This window comes from Apostichopus japonicus, chromosome 14 (assembly GCF_037975245.1).
Source record: "Apostichopus japonicus isolate 1M-3 chromosome 14, ASM3797524v1, whole genome shotgun sequence".
Classification (NCBI taxonomy): Eukaryota; Metazoa; Echinodermata; class Holothuroidea; order Aspidochirotida; family Stichopodidae; genus Apostichopus; species Apostichopus japonicus.
The window spans coordinates 19437322-19457468 of NC_092574.1; the positions used below are offsets into that span (position 1 = coordinate 19437322).

The 20147-nt window shown below is 35.8% G+C and overlaps 1 protein-coding gene and 1 long non-coding RNA gene across 3 annotated transcripts in view; one reads left to right on the forward strand and one right to left on the reverse strand.

Annotated features, from left to right (window-relative positions):
• Positions 1–20147, forward strand: part of LOC139980363 (ETS-related transcription factor Elf-1-like) — a 65955-nt gene that overhangs the window by 6866 nt on the left and 38942 nt on the right. The window contains exon 2 of one of the 2 annotated variants that reach the window (XM_071991985.1): positions 11982–12050. The exons of the other annotated variant lie outside the window; for it this stretch is intronic. The gene's annotated coding sequence lies outside the window, so the exon portion shown is untranslated. The remainder of the gene's footprint in view (positions 1–11981; positions 12051–20147) is intronic. 2 annotated transcript variants of the gene reach the window in all.
• On the reverse strand, positions 1775–19755 carry LOC139980364 (uncharacterized). Its single transcript, XR_011797548.1, has 3 exons — positions 13163–19755; positions 6222–11200; positions 1775–5921 (listed from the first exon to the last, which is right to left on the reverse strand). It is a non-coding gene; the product is annotated as an uncharacterized lncRNA (long non-coding RNA).

The following is a 20147-nucleotide window of genomic DNA, read 5'->3' on the forward strand; positions in this document are numbered from 1 at the left end:
GAACATCAACTGTATACTTGGAAAAATATACTTTCAAAAGTTTATATAATTAAAAAAAAAAATTGTATCATCCATATACTACTTTTTTTTCATATCATGATGGGAAAAATATTATTGATAAGGTGCAAAAGTAAATAAGGAATGCAAATTTTAACTTTTCGACTTTGTCATTAATTAGCATGAAGCTTGAATAGCATTGCTTTAGTATTATGAGTGTCAACTCCACATAAAATATTGACCAAAGTCAGTTCCCCCTTCATTGACATTGGCTTTCCCTCTCCTTCCCCTCCCCTTTCCCTTTCCCTTGCCCCACCCCTTGTCCCTTGCCCCTCCCATGCCCTCCCAATGCCCCTCCTCATTAACATAGAGATTGTTCTTCAGTCCTTAAAAGCGATTATTTAAGATTTAGATTTTGCAACTCAAACTATTGATAAGTCAGTCAGTAAGTTTACATGGATTTCACGCAAGGCTGGATGACATGCATATGATTCTGTGATGACCTCATATAAAACAAATAAACTTGAAATAAATAATAAAATAAACATACCCTTAAAAGACATTTGATACATGTATATTTACTGCTACGATATATGTGCAAACGTGTTGAAAATATGATCGGGGGAGTTTTGTAAAGCTACAATATATCAGAAGTGAATAGAGATCAATTTGAATTACTCTTGAATGCCCCACATCATTGTCCATGCATGCTTTGATTGATATTCTAGTGTAGTACTGCATGTTTTAAGTGTATATATCTGCAAATTAACAAATGTATTTTTATATTGGTACAGCCTTATAGGATAGAAACCTCTGTATCAGTATATATATACAGTATATATACCAGCACTGTGTTCTTTGTGGTCTCAGCTGGCATATATATGTGTGCCTCCTCAAGGCATGATTATGAGTGAGTCATTCTTGAATGGTCTTGCCTATCCTGTGAGATATTTTTCAACCTCTGACTCATATATGATTATGAATGACATCACATCAGCCTCTAGTCAGTCTAGAGAAATCCAGCTACGATTTGTATTGTCTGGCCGGTGGTCTCTCCACGTGGTTACGGTTACCGTAGTAATTCATCTTCATCTCTGTTGGTTGATACAGTAAAGCTTGTAGCAGCCTGATGCTACTGTATATATATTATTGTGTACATACATATTACTAAAGCCAAATCAACTGCTTGTATATATATAGCCAACATTTCTGCACTAATTATCATATTCCATTCAATGAATTTTCATGAATGAAATTGATTAGTCATTGACGATATAAATCACAAAGTATTTGCGTAGTTTGTTTTTGCCCTTTGAAAGTGTACACAATGGGGGGATTTGTTAGCAGATGTGTTGAAGTCCCAACTCTATACCTGGAGTGATAAAGTAGCCAGAATATTAGTGATTTAACAAGTATATAAATATGTAAACCTGCAGTTAGCAGATGTGCGTTGAGACTGTCAGTCTTGAGGTAAAATTGTCTCGCACAAACCCATTGAGTTATTTCATGTTTGATCTGCCCAGATTGATTAAATTGTTTTCACATGTGTGTGTTTTGATTTTTTTTTCTCGTTTCGTAGAACATGCGTCAACTGGCATTTTTCCAAGTAGTAAGAAGAAACAGTGGCCATGTGTGTTGAAGGTTGCTGGGTTGGTTGGAAAATGTTTCCATGGATTGGTGCACATCATTGGATACAGTTACAATATTGTTCCATGTATTATGTCTATGGGAGAGTGGAGGGGGGGGGGGGGTGGGTGTATGGGAGGTTAGTGGAGATGGGAAGGTAAGGGAGGTTTGTCTACCCTATGAACTGCACATTGCTCAATCTAGGTAAGGTGAAATTTGATTGTGTCTAGGGCTTTGTTCCATTGTTCATTTTCTTTCCCTGGCTCTTAATTAATTGAGAATATGTCTGTTTTATGTGATTACAAAGCACACTTTGTCATTTGTTGTATTGAAAATAGCCTGTAATACTTTCTGTATCTTGGAAATGTGTTTTTTTTTGTATATGGCTGGTGTAACCTGAAGTGTTGACTTTGAGAACGAGGAATTTCTTTAGTTTTCAATCAAGTTTAGCCATTTGCAAATCTAGGACTAGCTATTACCAATCATTTAATCAATATAACCAATGTGTTTCATCACAGGTGAATGCGACATGTGACCAATTTTAGTATTTCCAGCATTTTTTGGAGCACGACTGATGCAGGGACTTATTTAGTGTTCAACTTTTGTTTTGAAATCCCTGAATTTTGTTCTTATGAAATAATAATAATAAATGAGACTATAGCGCCAAATCAGTAAACAAAAGTCACTGCTCAATGCGCTTTACAAAGAAAGTAAATTAATTTACAAAAGAACAAGTGAAAAAAATGGGTCTTAAGTAGACTTTTGAAAGTAGAAAGTTTATAGCATGTTCGAATGTGATCTGGTAACTTGTTCCAGAGATAAGAGCCAGAGTATTCGAAGCTTCTGTAACCATAGGTCTTCAAGCGTGGTTTAGGAACAGTTAAATACAGTTTGTTGGAGGAACGAAGTGTGCAAGTTGGAATATATGGCAAGAGAAGTTGTGACAGGTATACAGGCCGTTCCAGATGATTAGCACAAAAGGTGAGAAGAAGTAGTTTATACTGAATTCTGTAGCTGATAGGGAGCCAGTGAAGTTCCTTCAGAAGAGGAGTGGTTCGGCATTTTAATACTATGGTCTCTGTAATTAACTGCTATGTTCATATATTTGCAAGTTTTAACAATAGGATAGTATTAGGATAGTATTAACAATAGGATAGTATTAACAATAGGATAGTATTAACAACATGGGATTGTATCAACAAGAGGACCATTTTGCATAGCATTTTACAATGCAATACTGGTTTAATTATTCTGTGCGATGACAATGTACTTAATAGGCCCCTTGGAAGTTGATATTCACTTTGCATACTTACTAGATGGGGTTTATATATATTTGAGTTTGAGGTAAAAGCAATTGTGTTGCTACAGTTAAAATCTGGTAAACTTCTAAAAGGGTTTATCACCAAGCCAGCTCAGGTTAAACTTCTTTGTTGTACATCCTGGTCTTAAAGTTAATCTTAACAACAGACTTTGACCCTTTTGTACCATGCAGGGCTATGAATCTTTTAGTTTCTCTATTGAATGTGGTAAATAGTTTCAACAAATCCCTTCATGCAAGTATGACTGTGCTGGGTGGGTTTGAAGTCAAGTAGTAATCATAGATGGGCCAACTTGATAGCTTCTATAAACATGATGACGGGTGTTTAGGAATGGGTGTTTCTACGAAAGAATACGGTTACCTGGTTTGTTCAAAGAAGTTAAGGCAAACTATGTGTAAACAGTGCCAAACTAGAAGTATGTGCAGTGTGCATATCTGGGTATATTTATAACACAAACAAAGGATGGTACAAAATACGTCAGTATTCAACATATGAGGTTATGTACTCTCTGTTTATAACAATATGATTTATTGGATAACTGAGTTGGCCGTTTTAATTTAATCATTTAAAAACTTTGAACCACAAATCTGCATTCAGCAATGCTGCATAAAATTCTGCCATAATTTCTGGTGGAATATACTGTGCCCACTGCCTGTTACAGAAAACCCTTGGTAGGTCTTAAGAAATATGCAAGTTACTGTACTTCAGTTACTTATCAAAACTACACTGTGAAATGTTACCCCGAAAGGTGATGAGGGTGGTATTGAAGAACTTAGCATGCATAGACTCCGGATATGTGACCTGTTTATTCACTTCAGTGCCTTCGGCTTTGAGTACAACGTTTCTGAATGATGCCGTGTTGGACGAATCTAATGGTAATAGTAATTACCGACTTTCCGCGTTACATAGTGTTTGCTGACTTTAGGATCTGTGGTCCCCTCACAGTTGTGCAAGGTCAGGAAAAGTGACTCCATAGTTTTCCCTTTTGAGAAACCAAAAATGGCACCCAATGCAGAACCATGAAATTAAGACCCGTATTATCATTATTATTATTATTATAAATCTTTGAATGTGATTTTGCAATGGAAACAATAAAGTTTGTTTGGCTGACTCTGTATAACTTTAAACCATCTATACTGTAACTAATAGCTTATTAGGATTATCTCAAGAATGCTTGATTTGACTTTCGTTCTGTAATACAAAGATAGGTACATGCAGTTTATTACTGATTAACTTTTCCTGACAAGTTGTAGGTGATGGTTATCTCATAGCATTTGTGTTCATGCATTCTGTTTAGTGTCAGCATACAGAACGTACACCCAAACTGTTGTTTCTTATTATTTGTCTTGCTTAATCCCTTACTTATCTTTCTCTGTTTATCTTCCTTTCTTACATCCATGGGAGTGTTCTACTTAAATTATTAAGCCACAAGGTTTAATTAATGCTTAGAACACGTCCTTTCATAAATATGCATGCAGTTTATTAAACTAAAATTGTAAATTATTTGTGTATATATTATTGCATGTTGTGGAAAATAAATATACAAATGAAATCCATTGAAACCAAGGAGAAGTTTAGAATGAGAATGATAGCAATTAGAATGCCATAGATTTTCTCAAAACAACTTAAGAGGCATATAATAATTTATCAGGTCAGTATGACGTAGTGCTTGTGTACTTTGTGTCCCTGGAATGTTCAATTCAACTCTCCAATGTATATTTTAGCTCCATCTGTTTCCTGATCGCTGTGATTTTCAAACCTTTATTGGTATATACTGTTTCCTCTTCTGCAAACTACTTTTCCCCGATTCCATGTATTGTCGGGTCTACACTTATCAACAAAATGTAACAATGATAATAGAGATAAGAGCTAGGTCAGTAAACAGGATCAGCAAAAATCATTTATAAACACATCTGTTCTGGCCTGTGCGAATGTCTTTCTTTGTTTTAAACAAACAAGCTGACCGCAATGTACGGTTGAACAAGGGTCACTGAAGAGGGGAAGGGAGAGGGGTTGGAGGAGGGCAAAGGGGTTGGAGGAGGGTATGGAGGAGGGGGAAGGGGACAGAGGAGGGGGTAGGGGGAGGGCCCGATTTATACTTATATCTTTCGTAGTTTATGAAGTAGTAGCAGTAATATGAACTTCTTGAATGTACTTGAGATAATAATATTTTGTTTGTTCACACATTTTGTCTTTCACAAAAATACTGAAGAGAGGACCATGGTTCTACCTACATGTACAAATACATAGCTTTTTTGCTTTGAACAATATGCTGTTTCGTACAGTACCTCACCTCATCATGTAAAACTAGATCAATTTTTCTGGTCACCTGGTGCAAGCATATTAAGTCAGATAAGTCAATTGGAACCAATTATAAGCTTTGCTGCGTTTGTTCAGATGTCTCGATGGATATCAGTATAAAAATTATTGCTTCTTAAGCATATATACTGCAAAGTATTCCTTCGGCCTACACGCTGACAACATTAGATTCAGATCATAGTTCAGTTTTCTATTTCAGCCAAGAAGCCTGAGTTCAAGATTATTCATTTCAATTCTTTTGACAAATGTCAGAAAAACACATGAAATTACATAAAAGGCGTTACGATACAGTCAGACAGTAATACGATTACTTCAGTATATATTTGTCCAAAATGACCAAAGTGAACTGACGCAGTGGTAGGCTATACTTTTACTGTACGTATTTCAAAAGCTGTCGGGCGACATTTCGCTTCAAAACAAGTCCCTGGGCAATTTTGAAAGAATGGAAATTTGGTGTGTGATCTCTCGACTAATTCATCACCTAGTCCACCATCAAGATTGTATATGCTTTCTCCTTGTAACTCCTGGCAGTTAAACCTAGTTGCTTTGTAACTAGTTCCTCTTTTAGTGCGATATGACTCCACAGCGACTTCCGCTCAAGACCTCCAACGTTGACCGCGTTTCCTTCCTCTAATTGTGCCGTTTTCCTGGTATTTCTTCCTGTGGAGAGTAAAGAAATAAATTGAGCACATGCAATTGGGGTATCAACTCAGGAAATGGGGGAGGTAAAGATCCTTTAGAAGTTTGGTAGGATGACTCTCTCAGAATGATAAACTGTGAAAGTCTTGTTTGCCACATGTGTACACATATATATTACTGTACATGTAGCACATTCGGGGAACTCGTCCGCCACCCACATGGTTTCGGTTGCAGGCTATATATGGACATTCATGCATTATTCATGTTCATGGGTTTGGACTGTTATCGCTCTAGTTCGAAAATGAAATTCAACAACAGTACCAAATGCAGTTCATGATAAATGCTGAACCCCAGTCAACTTTCTTTTCAAATGCTGAAAAGAAAAAGAAAAAAAAAAATGGAAAGCGTGGACATTGCTAGACTGCTGTTGTATTTAGTAGGGTAAAAATGGGGTAGATTTTTTTTGGTTGGATCAGCAGCCACCTATGCTCTCCTTGTTCCTCCTAAAGCCTTGGCCTATTTATGTTTGTCACTTGTTACTTTACCCCTCTTCATAAAATGGGGCAATTTTTCCCCCTTTTTCCTTGTTTTTGACGGAAGTTAAATGCCAACTAGTTCAGACTTGATTGCTTTTGTTGAAGGTTAAAACTGATTGTATTGAACCCTCGTTTCAATATTTGTGCTTTTTAAACATTGATTCAAAAAAAATATAGCCACAGTGGCTGCCTGGATGGCTATAAATGAATCGATTGTATTGTCATGAAAACTGGCTATACTGTTCAAAAGTTGACAGTTGTTAAAGTGGGTTGCATTCCTTCATTCCTATTATAATTAAATGTAAAGATATGTGAAAGCACAATTGATATGCACTATATTTATAAAAAACGTTCAATAAGCGAAATCTGCACCCAATGAAAAGTCTTCAAGATTAGGTGGTGTCGTTGTAGCCAGCGCACAAATTTGTGCTTGGTTGGTAAAAAGTTTTGCTAGATGAAGGGCTTTAAATTGAGGGCCTGGAGAAAAAGGTGGAATTATGGAAGGAAAGTTGAACAAGGTGGGAAGATGTGGGAAGGGGATAAGGACATGTGGGAATAATCAGAAGATATTTTAAAATAATTGGGCAAAATATGCAAGAAAGCAAAATGTGGTAATTACAAAAAGGAAATAGAAAGAAAGAGGAAATTTCAACAAAGCAAATAACCATGAGCAATTTACAAGATGCTATTATGTTTGTGACTAATAAAAGATGGGGACATAAGGTAAGGTGGTAGGTCTAGCTTTAGAATATGAAATCTTATAGTAGGTCATTGTCCTACTACTGCAGGGATATTACAAGTTTTTTGCACTATATGTATGGATAGGTTCATAAACACAAATGTCATAGACGGTGTTAATTGCTTTATTGGGTAAACAATCATAGATCACTGTTAAACGTGGTGCCGTGCAAGTTTATGAAGGTTTATAGTGCCTGAATTGGAGCTTGCGGCAATCAGGATTTCACCCAATAGGAATGCCACCATTGTTTGGCTTTCTAGACGTATTTGTGCAGGGTATTTAAACTGATGACCTTTATAAATGATAGGGTGGTAGTAGTGCTACACGGCTTTAAAGTAGTTCTATAGCTACCAGGAAATGCAGTAAGTACGGTACTAGAATATAAGTTAGCCAAAATCTTTTGAATGCAATTTTTGTCATTTCTGAAAAACACAGATAATGGAATTCAAGATTATGACATATTGGAAATACTTCAACTTGTAATTTAGAGTTCAGGCCCCGATCTTTTCAGTGTTCCTCTCTTGGAATTTGTTTCCATCTGGGTGCATTTTCCTATCTGGATACTTTTGGATCCATTTTAAGTGCAGACAACACCCATTGTTAGCTTGTTCATTCTTTAAAAGCTTGAACTTTTTAAACTGTTGCAAGAGTGCTCGAGTAGCCGACATAACGAGGCTGTAAAATCCTCGACATGCTACTTTATACTACGCTTTCTATAACTTGAATTGTAATTGTTATAAACTGCATGGGGAAAGTTTGTTGTTAGCTGCTACAGAAGGCTTATCATATGGAATGGTTTCAAATTTGGACCTGTTTCATAGAGAGCTGTGGATTGAAATCTAAACCCGGGGGTCTGGGTTCAACATTCAAGATGTTTCCAGACCAAAATCCCTATATATTTTGAATGCAAAATGTACTCATAACTCTGAGATTTTGTTATGCCGGTCACAGAAGAATATATAAAAGTCAGGGTTTGAACTTCTTGATGGGTGTTTAGAAATGTTGGTTGGGGAAAATGGTTCTAAGAGAGAACCAGATTAGGTCGGTGGGGTGATCAAATGTGAGACCTGAAGGCCCCCTTCTACCTGACTAGGTGTCAGCTAGTGGAGTGATCTGTTATGATCGGGCTGGATTGAAATATTTCGTGGGCTGGGTTTGTCCCTTGGGTGGACCGCCCATTTGAGAAACCTTAAAGTGAATGTCTGTGACTTTTTATATTTTTAAGGTATTTTCAAAGTACTGTATACTTTTGGTGCCATTTTTAATGCAGCTGTTTTTGTTCGGTCGCCAGTATCTTAGCTACTGTTACTGCGCATATATATCCAGAGACTTACAGTATTCTCAGTACTAACTATGCAAAATCCAATAAATCCAGAAATTTACAAACTTTTGAAAGAGTTTAGCCTTCCAAGCTAATGAGCTTAGATGTTGATTTCAATTGAACCTTAACAGAATCAATGGAAAAATTCCTGAAAATTGAAGACATTGAAAGAAGCCAAGTTTATGAATTCTAACTGATGCATTTTGTTTATAATTTTTGAGCATTGCTGAAAGGTGGCTCATAAAATAGAGCAATCGAGGAAGTGAGCTCAGTTTTTCTTTTTGTGAAGTCGCCTTCCTAACCTGATCAACAACGCAAGTGGTAATATTATAATGTACCGCAAAATGTCTAGCTAGGATTTTTCCTTAAATACTTGGTTCATATTTGAGCTTTTAACCTCTGAGGGGAATGATCTTAAGTTGTATTACTTGTGGACAAGATCTTTGCACAAACACCTTTTGGCAAACAGTCAGTTGTAGACATTTAAATCAAGTATGAAAGACATAAAATCTGTAAGTAAACATCAGTAGACATGGTAAGGGATACAAATTGTGATCCTGGGAATTGTGCACTTTTTTTGTTTGTTTTATGATTTAAAAAGGTTCCTACAGTTATTGCTATGCCAGCAATAGAAGTGCTTCCTGGTATGGTTTTCTTTCATTTCCACTGCACATAGTATACATGATTCTAGTAATTGAGATTTACGTCGCTCCTTGCTTACCTGTCTCCCCACAACCTTAGCACTCTCCTTCTACCATGCCTAGAATGAACTGGTTACCTTTTAACCCTGTGTGCCTGCCCTCTATGACTGGCTCTTCCGTTCAATGCCTTTCCTTCTCAGTCTACCATCCATCCGAAATGCCAGCACCGTGCCTTTTTTGGTCTGGATTTTTCTTAACGTTATTCGTACGGAACTGTGGCCTAGGATCTTAGTTTTTCCATCCATCGGATACTGAATTAGTCTACCAAGCTCGTCACGTGTAAATATCGTAAACCAGTAAGTTTTGGGATTTACACGCAAAACGAAAACATTTGAACTTCAGGACAAAATGAAACCTGCAGAGAGATGCAGCAAGGAATTGAAAGCAAGCTGCCGATATCATCAGATTATCTTTTGTTTTTCATGATCGTAAGATTAAAGAAAGTCTTGCCCCTAGCCACCAGCAACCCCCCCCCCCCCCCACCACACACACACAATCACGTATGTTACCTTTGGTTACAAAATGTAAAACTTTTCTCCAACCAAAGTTGCAATTTTTTTGTTCAAATTTAACGTTCAATCATTTTAATCCGTAAGTTTTAGTCCTAGAAGATGCAATTAGATTATTTAAGCAACAGTTTTGGTGGCACCATTTTCTATGCAACTCCTGATAAATTATGACAATGATTCCCTCAGTGTGCAATAGATAATAGGGACTATAGTATCTATTGACATGTGACACCTACATGCAGGTTATATATGATACTGTCAGAGGTGAAAGCAGTCCATTATCTTTATTTACTCCCAGGCAACCTGTACCATGTTAAAGAAAAGTACTGTGCTTTCATCTTGGGCAACAGTATCATGCTGCATTTTACACTGTAGTACAGTTACATCAAATATGGTACAGTGAGAGTTTCATATTACCTCCATTGTATAGGCTTTGATAGTTGAAGATTACTGATATTCAGCACTGGCTAGTTTGAATTGTATGTTTAAAGTTCATCAGTGTTTTACCTCCCACTTGAACATGATTGAAATTTAATGGCAACAAGATTTCAAATTTCTTTCTTAGGGGGAGAGAGGGGGAGTGTAGGGGTTGTGTGTGAGTGTAGGGGGTTGGGGAGAGGGGGATTTCAAAGCTTCCAACCATTTGTAGACATCGATGACTATTCAGTATCAGAAAGTAATATTGTGTTTTTGAAAGGAACAAAACTTTGAGAAATGACGTGAAATGATTGTTGGAGTTTACAAATGTGAGTGAGTGGCCAATATTTGCCTCTCTAGCATATTTGGGATCTCTAGTTTTAGTGCATTCATCATAAAAGGTGGAATCTGGTTTAACATGTTTCAAAAATGGCAGGCTACAGATCTCTGATTTGAACACGAAAGGTTCAGGAATTACTTGTGTAAACACAGAGGTAGACTGGCCGCACATGCTGGTCGATTGCAACGGAAAAAAAATTCGAGACAAATGTTTGTACGTAATGAACTTTCTGCAGATGTATATATATATACAACATGCTTTTCCATACGGAGACTGAAGAACTATCGAAACAGAAAGAGCAATCCTACCTTAGAGCTATGGAATTGCAATTGTATCTCATTCGATTATTTCTAAAAGGAAACCTCATCACAAGTATAGAAGCCAGAAATAAGTTAGAAAGAGGACGCTGAATTAAGACAAAGAGAACACTGCAAATGTAGTACTAAAGGTTTTATACACACACACGTATATATATATATATATATATATATATATATATTTAACTATGGAATTGAAAATGATTTTTAAATGTCCTTGTAAAACCTTGAGCCACTGTGAGCTATGCTGTAACGTTCTCGATCGGCGATGAAATTTCCAACCTCAATAATTCAGTTTTAAACTGAAGAATTTACATGTAAATCAAAGTTTCTTGTTCTCTCCGTTGTGATTCACTCCTTAATTATTTTGTTCCCTGCTACAGCTATTCGCCAGTCATGATTTTTGTGTTTTTTGTTTCCCTGTTGAAGGAATGAAAAGTGATTATAGAAGGAGAATAAAAAATGAGGGACACTAAAATATATACTTGATTGATAGCTTCTAGGAACCTATTAACCAGTATACGTAACCCAACTAATTTACAGTAAACTGAAGAATAATCTTTCCCTTTCAATCAAAGCATGCAGGAATACTAGTCGTGTTTTAGAACAGCTATGACGTAGTCTGCTGGGTGATTTACACCAAGGGGTGCGTGGTTGGGTGCATGGTGGGACTTTGAGAGATACGATATTACTTGGACATGGTTCCCTGGTTATTTTGAATTGAATAGTGACCTTCATCAGGGAAAGAAGGTTATTAGTAAGCAGACAGGCTAGTGATTGTATAACTGACTGAGCACATAAAATGAGATATAGCTAGAAAAACTCCCACCTCAGATCAGTTAAGACAGGATATGGGTTATACTGCCGTAAGCCTGTAAAAATTTTTGTTGTTGTCACGAAGCATGAGTAATTTCAGAGGGCCTTTATCCATGCAGTTTCAAATACCTTGATATGTGTGTTATATCTAGAGTAGCTGAGTTTATATACCAGGGAGGTTACAAGTCAGTTGAGCTTTATCATTATAGTTAGTCAAAAGTGTTTGCTTATGGATACATGCAGAGCTATCAATACAGGTTTTGGGGATTTAAAAAAGTTTTGCAGGCTCTCTGAAACTTTTCCATATTTTTCGTGGAGGAGGCGGCAATGTGAAATATTAGTCGTGCTTTGACGATTTGTGCTGCTTTTGTTTCATTTTTAATAGGTGTTAGAGAGAGATTCTTGTCCAGTCCAGCAGCTAGGTTAACAAGAGGAGTTATTTTATCTTAATGTGGTGAGTTGCATATATTTATATTCAAAATTTACAAAGGATCTTGACAATTAATGTAAATATATATGGGTTTTTATGCTATTATGCTTAGATTGAGCATACATCGGGCATTTGTCTTATCACTCTTCATGGAAGAAATTATCTGCATGTTGTATGGCAAAGCTAGAGATTCTTAATAAGTGGCCATTGGCCAAATCTGGCCCCTGAAAGATTTCAGTCTGGCCTTGAACCAGAAGAATATCAGCCCTCCATCATCACACATCTACCTTGCAAATATTGCTCAATCTAGTTATAATGAAATTTTGTTTCTCTGTCTGGCCCTTTGTGTCAAGATTTCTCTCTGGCCTTTTCAGAAAAAATCATCAAGAATTTTATTGCAAACATATGATGCAACAACAAAAAATTGAAGAAAATGAAAAAAAAAAATTGGAAAAATTAATTTTTATTGCAAAAGGTTTTTTTTTCCAATAATATTATTGATTAAATCTTAATATCGTCTAAATATCTATGTGAACACAAAGACATAGTAGTGGTTGTACAAATAGAAACACTGTGAAGGTATGTGCAATAGGTAAGAAGCAAATTCATAAACCTCCAAATTGCTATGCACATGCAATGTAAAAATGAACTTATTCTCTCTAGTGCTCAACAGATCTCTAATTGACTCTTCTTCTGATGTCAAACTATACATATGAACAGCAGGAATACAGGCCTGTTAATGTTGCTTTCACTTTCTTCAATAACTTTTGGATGTCTCGTTATTGATGCTATGTAGTTCATTCTGGTCGTTCTCCAATCTTTAAAACTGTATACATACATGTTACATAACGTGTACAAAACATGTACAAAACTGTTACATGTTACAAAACTGTATACATATATGTTTGTATGTACAATTTTCTTAGTTTTTCTAAGTACGCAGAAGTGGTAAAAATGCACTTTGTTGAGCCAGGATTTCATTTATAGAGAAGAAGTACCTGTATACATATATGTTTGTATGTACAATTTTCTTAGTTTTTCTAAGTACGCAGAAGTGGTAAAAATGCACTTTGTTGAGCCAGGATTTCATTTATAGAGAAGAAGTACCATCGAAACAAACTGAATGTTATCTGCACCTTTCCTGATAAAGATACCCTGTGATGAACAACTTCCTGCAAAGAGTAAAAGACAAGTCATTCTGTTTGTTATCTTGATTTAAAAGTTTTATCAATTAGGGCATGCCTTGTTTGTCCAATATGGCACAAATTGATATCATAAAACAACAACTAGGACGTAAATCCTTATTCTTTCTCCTATATATTCTTTGCATGCGTACCACATTTATGATAGAATTAAGCAGTGTCGTTGTCGCTGCAAAGATGGTAATGACAAATGAATCACTTCAGAGTAAAATGGATGAAAATATTTGTTAAAATGACATTTGACAAGCTGAACCCTAGCTACTATAAGAGAAATTTATAAACAAGGTAATATGTACTAAAGAAGTATAAATGCAATCACAAGTAGCTCTGGTATGAGTGACATTAGATTCACTCTAGACACTTGGAAACTTTTAACATCTAGGTCTCTCACATGAAGTAACATTTTACCTAAATATGTTATAGAAGAGAAGATGTTATACTATTTTATAATTTAAACAAGCTATAAAAGGCTTTTCTTAAGCCTTTTCTATTCTTAGCTGTATTTGCAGAGAAATTATTAATTACAATTACGAGTTGGGCTCATTTGTAATAATCACATTTAAATTAAAATAAAGTTTGCACCTCACTTCCCCCTCCCCTCCCCCCTCAAATTAAAAAAAAAACACTACTTCAGTGATATCCTATGAATATGCTATAATGGTTATCTGTTTATATGTAAATGAATCATGCATACATGGCCGACAAGGGAAATTCTGAAAGGCTTTACCTTTGTCAAATATATATATATATTTATTATATGTAGACATATATTGATTTTGTTTGAACTGCATACTTTCATTGATTGGTGAACAAATGGTGTCAGATTTCATCCTACGGTGCCCTGTTATTCATATTTAAAGCTAATTTCACGATTATAAATCTCACAATTAAGCGTGTTAAATTTAGATGTTGATTTGAATAAAGATCTGTACAGTTTTTCTTGATCAATTGAATGAAAAGCTTTTCTGAACAAGCCACATTAATGTAACTTGCTATACATATATATATTTATATATATATATATATATATATATATATATATACACACCCAATACAAAAACAAAGCCTCAAATGACATCTCTACAATGCATTACAAAATTTGACGAAGGCAAATGGTGTTGAATGTCATACAAGGGTGCTCTGTTGTTGATATTAAGTTAAACCAAACATTTTATGGTTGAAATATTATAGTTTCTAAAACAATGGATTAACACTGATATAGGCCTGTACAGAGGAACAAAGATTATCGTCAGTTTGGCCTTAAGGAGCATTCCATAGGTTTAACATATTTTAAAGGTGAATCTCTTAAAGATTGGAAAGGCTATAGAAAACTCTTCTCTTTTCTTGGACTATGACTTGTCAAGATGAAAATGTTGTCCTTGAAGAAGTTATTTGTTTGCTATTTGGCAGGGAAAACATTCTTCAAATTAATCACAAGTTGCTGATGTAATTCTTCATGCTGTATAGCTATTTTATAAATGTCTGCTTGTTTACACTTGGGCCATTTTGTGAACAAAAATTGTTTTGTCATTGGCTGAAGGATTCATTTTTCGATTCAAAGCAAAGATGTGACATACGTCAATTTTTGTTCCTCAGAAATGATAAGATTGGCCATCTAGTCATTAAGTCTTTCTTGATGTGGACAAAATAAAAGTGTTCTTTGGTCTGCATGGAGATGTCATGATGCTTGAACTGCAGAGTTTTCAAGGCCAAGAAGTATGAATCACCGTGACTGTCAATTCCCTTTTTGAGTAGAAATTCTTGGAAATTTTTAATGTTTGCTATAACTGGCATCCCTACAGTATATATTCAGTAATTAAAGTACTGTAGTACATTGTTTCAAAAGGTAACTTTAGACACAAAGTTAATTTGATATGTTATAGAATTATTATTTAGAAACCACTATTATCAGTACAAGAACTTGTATTTCTTTTCTTGTGACTATTAATTTTTGAGAAATGACCCTTTAACACACGAGGCTCATCACTGAAAGTGGCTGGACTCTTTAGTCTATAACGAAGAGACCGTTTTAAGTCAGAAAATTCAATTGGAAAAATACAAGATTTACATATCTGTGCATGCATTGGATCTGCAAAGGTACAAAGTCGTTTCAACTCAGTTTTCTTGTTCAATAAACATATAGAACCAATTATTACATGTCAGTTGTAGTGATGATGGGCACACTGTGTTCACATGAACTGGTAAGTAACAATAAAATTGTTCCTATTGGCTTTCCAGGCAAGCAGCTCCATAATATACTAAGTATTGCAGGATTTACTTCGTTCCTCGCTTACCTGTCTCCTCACAACATTAGCACCTCATTCTACCGTGTCTAGTATGCCCTGGTAATCTTTTAACACTGTGCACCCTCATCGACCTTCTCCGGTCGATGCCCTTCCTTCTCATTTCCACTTGAATTCAGTGAAAGCCTGCCCCCATGGTGCCCATATTAGCTAGATACAACATATCTGTTATGTTGCCAAGAGGGTTTTTATATTCATCAGTTTGTTCCAACTGCAGTTTATCTGCCATCCTGTTCCCATGTTATGGAGTGTTCGTGTTGTCTCAAAAAGAAAATTTGATCCCTTTAAAAGTTACCTGGCCAAATTTAGATCTCTATACTCGTTTACTGTCTGCAACAGTTTAATAATGTACGTACATAACTGCCATACTTCAGTAAGAAGGAAGTCCCCTTTCCTGTAAGTATCTATTAACTTGACTACTAGGCCAAAGTAAACACCAAATGTTTTTGGCTGAAACCTATACCCTTTCGGTTTCTCTGCCTAGCTTACAGAAAGCGTAACTTCCCAGATCGACAGTTTTATAACACCCACACACGCTTTTGCAATGTTATGTCTATCCCGACATCATAGATACTGTTAAGTATGTGTAGGCACAAAGTATAGCTCTTTAATAAATACTATCCACAGTTTTGAGTCTATTAAAGTGAGGTATATATATGAAACTAAGTGTACTGTAAATAGTGGATTATAAACATTAAAGGAGAATACAGAATACATTTCAAAACCCATCCATTATTTTTTACTAGATGACTGTTGTGAACAACTGTTGTCATAGGCCAAAATGAAGAAGCGCTAGCAAAGGGAATGGGGGGGGGGAAGGGGGGGTGAAGAGTAACAACAAAAAGCTTATACAAGATGATGTATGTGGACCATATAGCTGTCCAAAAGTTGACACTCCCTTGAAAGGTGAAATTCAAATTTCTGTTGATGGGATGATCATAATTTATACAGTGCAGTGATATCCAACTTTTCCCTAAAAACTTGCTCATTGCCCGGTCTGTCAAGTTCATCTCCTTGTTGGAGATCTATATACTCACTCGGTGTGTGTTTTAACACAAGTCTTGCAAGGTCGAGCAGTATTCTTTACATACATCTTGCAGTAAGAGTATAAGAGAGCTCTATCTTGATCTGATGTCAGCACAGCAGGTACCTCTATATGATTTCAGACCTTGAACTAACAGGTAGTTGACATATCACAAGAAAAAGTTCAACTTGGTATACTCTGGAAAACTCTGACTGGTATGACTTTTCTCAAATTACCTAAGGGTTTGGTCCAGGAATGTGGCATGGGCTATATAGTAGTCCAGAGAAGAAAAGAAATGACTAAACCCATCAGTCAGGAGAACAAGTTGTAACATAAGACAGCAAATTATGATGACAACCTGGTGATCATATAGGTACAGTACTGTATGGGGTGGCTCAATGGCAATATCTAGCACCTTACCAACATTATATCCAGGTAAGTTTGTATCAAGCTCAGTGGGGTGGTGTGTTACATTGATCCCCCCATATTTATACCAGCGTATTGTTAGCCACATGTACAGATTATCTGATATCATGTATGCGCTACTACCTGTATTAACACACTCCTTCCTTCAATGGGTTTATGGTGGAAGTATGGTGGCGATATACATGTGAGTGTGGTGTAGGTGGGTGGGTGGTGGGATGAGTCCCACCTGGGATCGATATTTAAATGAGAACCAAATTTGGCTGACTATGGAAAGCTCATCTCACATGCATTCTCCCAGTTTGATGTGAACATTTCATATTGTGCAGAAGTACAGTGGTGAAGAGGGTGAGGAGAGGTCCACATTCGAAAAATATGAAACCTGTCATCCACTATTGTAATTTTTTAACACTGTAGCAATAGTTAATTTATGCTAACATTTGGATCATATGATAGGAGCAACATCTCATGGCGGTGGATGGATGCATGGTCAGATCGTGACACCTACATTCATGTGCAACATGTATCTTTGCGGTACATACAGTAGTTTATTAATCATGCTAGGTAAATACTGTATTATATGATGCAATTTTGGCAACATTTTGTGTTTTCGTTGGATTGATGTAGAGATGAAATGAAGTTTATAGCCAGTATCACATGATTGGGGATATCAAAATGTCTTTTTAAAATTTTAATATTGCTCAGTCTTTCCCCCTCCTTCCCCCCCCCCCCCCCCAATAAAAACAGGGTTAACAAGTACCTCATTTATGAACATGGAATTGACCCTGGACTATTAGAAAGGTATCATTGTGTTTAATGGAATTTACAAAATCAGGCTAAAAATCGATTTGACAGGATGCCCTGGTCAAAGTGTAGGTGTAGTCAAAAAGAGCAGAAGATCATGTAACTGTTAATGGAAAAAAGATCTGACTAATTCTTTGACTTGAAATATCTCAATGGAAAGTGAAGCAAGATTGACTTATATATACTGTGCGTTCCTCTACGTTCTACCGTTGAGTGATACATAGGATAATAAATTTTACATGGCAACGAAAGTTTACACAGGAGTTCTATATCCAGGGTACGATGTGAAATGGAACTTAACTCCCACCAGAAACGACACCCATCCTGTAATTGTCAGTGTATTACTTTCACATTGCCTTTTGCATTTTTTAAAATTTGGTATGAATTGCACGAAAGTGTAAGCCATTATATTTATGTCTGTCAGTCAGTTAGTCCAGCTGCCTGTGAACTTCATAAGTGAAAGTGATGTGCCCAAGAGAGAAAACAATTGAGATGGATAATGGATTGTTTAATAAAGTTAGCCAAAAAAAATAATAATAAAAAAAGAACAGAAGGGGCCAGAATTGCAGCTCGTAAATGAAAGTTGAATTAGATCTTTAGTTTATAGGAAACTGTAATTCTTTGAGAATATTTACCGTGTTCTAGTCATTAAGATAGTATGTACAGTAATTTGTGACACAATTTTGATACATTGCTGGGACTATATCACTGTACTGTACATATATACGGCTTTTAAAATGTCTATGGACACTAAGCCAGTCTGCCCCCACATTCAGTACATTTGTTGTGTGTGATAATCTCATTCAAAATCTGTTGTACTTTTTTGGAAAGCTCTTTTCGTTTCCAAGAAATGCACTTTTTGAAGTTACGATCAATTTGGGAAGCTCATTAAAAAATGTGCAAACTCATCAAAATTTCTTATTTTAGCCTGTTATCCCCTAATTATAAGCCCACAAAATTGAATAGTGTGATAGATTTCAAAGAAGACAATAAAATATTTCAAAACAATTGCCTTTATAGGCTAAAATCCTGTGTTCAGTGTCCTTGAAACAGGTGGTAAAAACAGAGGAATATCATAACAGAAAAGTAGGCAGTCACTTACATCATCAATGTGCATAATTTAGCTAATGTTTATATTCATAAATGAAGCTAGAATTAAGAAAAGACTTACAAAATGGTGAATCTTTGATGGATTTTGATGGGAGTTGCAGCTATTTTCATGATTTCTAATGCCTATTAGAGTGATTAGGACAATCTTATTTCCTAGTTGTTCGTAGACCTTTAAAGATACACTGTAACGGTGGGTATATTAATAATGTACAGGTTCATATATGGACTGTATGAATTGCTGCCTATGGCTATGCTTACACTATTAAACTATTCCTCACATGCAGTAGTTTCACCTACTGTAGGATGTACTTAACCAAATTAAGCTTTCCTGAATCTGTCTCATTGCCTAGCATTATAAACAGGAATTTTCTAATTGAAGCAAATGTCATGGGAATAATATGTTGCCCTGAGTATATAGCACAGACATGTGTGTATATAGTACCGTATATATACTGTCTCTAACGTGATAGGTTTATATTAAGTGCGTCCCATGACACTATATACAGTATATATATTTTTATTTTTTTGGCTAACTTGGATGAAAATAGTTGAATTCTGTGCTATGTGTTTGTTTTGTCGATTAGAAGTATTTATTAACGATTGTAGAGGCATTTTATCATTTAAAAACAAAATTAATTAATGTTTATTTATTTTTTTTTGAAAGTCAAATCTCTTCATCAAAGTATTTATTATTCATGGGAATTAATGTTCCAATACTTTTACCCTCGGTGTCTTTTTGCTAAATTTGATTACTCCCTGTAGTAACCCGTTCATCACGAAATATAACTTGGCTGCACTGTACACATACTGTATAGGTTACAGTATGTCGTAAGGCTGTATGAAAAACTGCTGTAACATTTGAATTGTCAAACTTATTTTTACTTAGTGGTGTTCACAAGGGGGGGGGGGGAGGGATGGGAGATGGGAGAATGGTGGGACATTGTCCACTACCTCCATCAATTGTCATTTTGGAAAAGAAGGTGCAGTCATTGGCTTTTTTTGCTTTAAATTCAATAGTAGTAAATAGTACAACCTTGCATTTAAACCGCATTATGTACCTTGAAATTTATAATATTATATGCTTCATAATGACTCATTTTACACCTTAACTTTAAAATTTCTCTTCTGGGTGAGCACTATACTAATATACAACAATATACTTTTGAAACACAAATATATGTGATGCTTTCACCTCAATGTTGTTTTCTAATCATCTCTATGGGTGTACTACCCCTTTTCAACCCCCCACAAAAAA